Genomic DNA, 4,099 nt, shown 5'->3' on the forward strand with positions numbered 1-4,099 from the left:
GCTTACATCATTTCTTTTCTGCAGAAGTTAAATCAAAGTAAAAGTCTGATTCGTCGGATGTGAGAACTGGTATGAGAAAATACAATTTAAGCGGCCAGGTGATAAGCTAAAGCTAAACCGTCGTAAAACGACATGGCGTTTGCATAGCAAAATAGTGTAATGAATTTGAACGTACACATACACAACGAAAACTTGACAAGTTTCAAACCATAAAACCAAAAGATGGAAAAACACACTAAGACATCGTCGTGCAATCCTAGCCAGCAGACGTTAGATCACTGTAAAAATGACGGATTTTGCTGTCTGCGATGAAATGAATCTGCACAACAACATAAGTAAAATGTTTCTAATCAAAAACTCACGATCGTCTTGCACACTGTCAGCCAGCAAATCAACCTTTTTTTACATTGGTTTAACGTATGCAGAACGTGAAGGCAAGTAAAAAGAAGTTCAATTTGCTGGCTAGTGTGTATAGTTAGAGATGATTCCAGACACAATTATTAAAACAATGCAATGCATTTGATATTCAAGCATCTCCCCCACTCTGTTTAAAAAAACACTTAAATCTTTTTCGTATGTAAGTGTGCTATGCAAAACTAAGAAATTGTCGAGAAGTCCAATGAGCAGAGGTCTGTAGGTAGCTTTTCTTCCATCGGGAAACAAGCGTAATTGGGTTATCTAATATACAATATACATAGTATCAGGACTGGAAATCGTGTAAATACAGAACACTTCTATCGTGTTGAAAGGCATTACACAACAGTTGTATCTCAATTTCTGATAACATTTGTTTGTCAAGCTTATCAACTAACGGACATCTGACAAAATTTTAGATTTTCTTACGATTAAATGATAAACATTCAGTTAACGTCATAAAACAAAATACCAATCAATGAGCAATGTATGATCACAAACGTTAGTGAAAAGAATAGTAGCCAACTGTACCTGAATGATATATCTTGACCTTATCAGTTTATTGTACAGCCAAATGAATTATAGAATCAAACAGAGAAAAACTACCACAATATCATTTCGAGATCCATGAGTAAGTGCAATTTGGGTAGAGAGGTAACTCTTTTAAACCATAAACAGACATAACTCAGCAACAACACTACATTTAACATTATAAAAACAAAAAACAAAAAGCGAACGTTTTCGGCTAGTCATATAGCCCTGTTGGTTGCTAACTTCTTAAACTCTTGGGTAAGTAAACAAATTAAACAGGTCTTTTCACAAAAAGTAAGTTTAGCCAAAATCTGTCTTTTTAGTTCTTCATATTTTCGCTCTGCGATACGCAGCTCTCTTCGCGTTTCTGTCAACTTCCTTTTTAGTAGAATTTGAAATATTGTATCTGCGTTCTTCCATACGCTAAGATTTGGCGTCTTAAATTTTAAAAATTCTGGGCAAATGTTCAAATCAGTACATGTTTCAAAATATCTGTTGTCAAGCTTTAATTTTACAAGTTTCTTTCCAACTGTTTCCAATTTTCGAAAATCTTTAATCGGTATTCCTTCTCTGTTGCTAACTTTATAATACAATTTGGGTAGAGAGGTAACTCTTTTAAACCATATACTATTCCAGTTGAGGAACCTGATTTCAAAAATTTTCTAACAATCCCGTTTGTTGGCAAGGAATCCAAACGTTTTGCCACAAGTTTGTCCAGATTTATTGCCTTGAAGTTTAACGTTAAGATTTTTCCCGTTTATAAAACATTTAAAGCTGGTTATTATTTTCAGTTGAAGTCTAAAACTCCTTTCCGCTTATGTTCTAACGTCGTGTATAAGTTCACTTGCTCGCATGATGCGAGATCGTCATACATTGGTATGACCACACGACATTTGGTGACGAGAGTGGGAGAGCATTTGAATTTAGCTAATTTTAATAAAAACAGTGCAATTAAAGACCATATTAGAAACTGCCAATCGTGCTCTAACAATAAACCGTCATTGCAGTCTTTCAAAATTGTTCGTAAGTGTTTGTCCGAGTTCGACACCAAGATTCACGAGGCATTGATCATCAAATCTTTAAACCCAGGGCTCAACAGGCAATTATTTGCTTGCGGAGCTTCTTACCTTTTAGCAGTTTTTGATTGAATTATCACGTCTTGTGTTTCTCGCATTTACTTTGTTTTGTGCCACTATCTCTTGTGCTTCTGCCTTTCTTGCGTAATCTGCCTGAGTCCTTGTCTGAACAATCAATTAATTTTACCTCTGAAATACTTGACCCGTTGTGCTGTGTAATTTTCAGTTATCATTTTGTGTGAGCGAGGCAGTTTCTCAAATGTTTAGATTTGACCATATTTTTGCTGTGATACTATATGATTCTTTAGCATTTCTTTTAAAAATGTATTTTCTTATAGGCTTGAAAAGGGCTATATGACTAGCCGAAAACGTTCGCTTTTTGTTTTTTGTTTTTATAATGTTAAATGTAGTGTTGTTGCTGAGTTATGTCTGTTTATGGTTTACATGAGTAAGTGGTAAAACAAAGAAAAGTATCCGTACACAAATCAAGTACTGACACAGACTCAAATGTACTCTCACACGCCATTAATCAAGACCAAAAGCTGTGTCTAAGACAGTAACTGATGAGGTGCAGAGATCTCTTTTGAAATCCCTGCGCCTGAGTTTTAAAAAAAGAGGCACCATGAACGTACGTATATAGAAACGTGATGGCAAGGATTGCTTAAAACAAAAATATTCCAAAAATTTAGGTAACGAAATCCCGTTACGTTTTGACGCAAAATTTCTTTGCTTTAGTTTCACCATGAAATACAATCAATTTCGTTTCGTCATAAACTCGAAACAAAAAAGGAAACATTTGAAAGTTTTAGAAGGTAAAAGTGCAGTAAAATTGAAACAATATTCGAAGATGTAATAAATCAGCTTTAGGGGTGTGCAAAACAAAGCTACTCTGAAAATATGTTCAAACACAACTTCGTTTTTTCGTTTACATAACAGTATAAAAGGCAAGATTTTCTGGCTAAGCAGGTGTTTGCAAATCAAGATAGGACGACATGGAAAATTACGGGAAAGTATCCCTTACAACTTCCGTAAAATCTTGTTTGGGACAAGTCGTCATCGAAGCCAAAATTTTGTAATTTTCCATTACGATTCAAATATGCGTGAGAAATGAGTCGTCATCAAAATAATGAGTCGTGTTGATTCGCCTATGACAAAGTTTAAATATCATTGGCTTATGTTCTTTTACAAATGCAAAACTGTTGGACATGGTTTAGCAAAATAAAATTTTGCAAATTTTCAAAAAAGCAATAAATAAACGTACAATTTGAAATAATTTCTACCAATGCCCCCAAGAAACTCTTGACCAAACGTTGACAGACGTAGAAAAAAAGAAGTCATTTTGCACAGTTTCAACAACCAACGGATGCTTTAACGATGTCGTCATAATGAAAACAGCGCTTAGGTGTAGAGCATACGATTGATCACAAAGGTGATGTCTGTGTACCTTATGCTCAAAGATATTTTTATCGATGATGCAATTGTTCTGGTGAAACACAAAACTTCAAGAACAAAAAAATTACAACCCGGTAGCTGAAAGAGGAAATGTGGTATCTTCTTTCCCCGGAAGGAACAGAAACAAACGCACGCAGCAAAATTTGCCTTTTTGCAACGCTTCAACGTCGCTAGACGTTAGTATGATGTAAAAACAGCAACTCAGCTGGTTGGAATCGGCCACAGACGACAAAAAAATGATTTGACACCTTCTCCTAGCAAAACCTCTCGTAAATTTGTATCATTAAACATGTAGCTGTAAACTTAATCAAGTATAACATTGAACAAATGCAAACAACAAAAGGTGAAACTTTGCACACAAAAGCGCACAAGTTTTAGAAGCCGAACAGCAGTTTCTCCTTAACATTGTCAACAAAGAGGATTTTCAATTGATGTTGTTTAAGCGGCCAAACATCCATTGAACCGTGAAGTCCAAATCTACACCAATGACAAAGCCCATCAAGAGCATTTGAAAAGCTGTCAAAGAAACTCTATTTGAAAGTACCAATGATAACTATCAAAACAAAAAATCGATGAGTTACCCAGCCAGAAAAATCAGTCCTTTTTCAAATAAACGTCTAATGAGG

This window comes from Aplidium turbinatum, chromosome 15 (genome assembly GCF_918807975.1).
Source record: "Aplidium turbinatum chromosome 15, kaAplTurb1.1, whole genome shotgun sequence".
Classification (NCBI taxonomy): domain Eukaryota; kingdom Metazoa; phylum Chordata; class Ascidiacea; order Aplousobranchia; family Polyclinidae; genus Aplidium; species Aplidium turbinatum.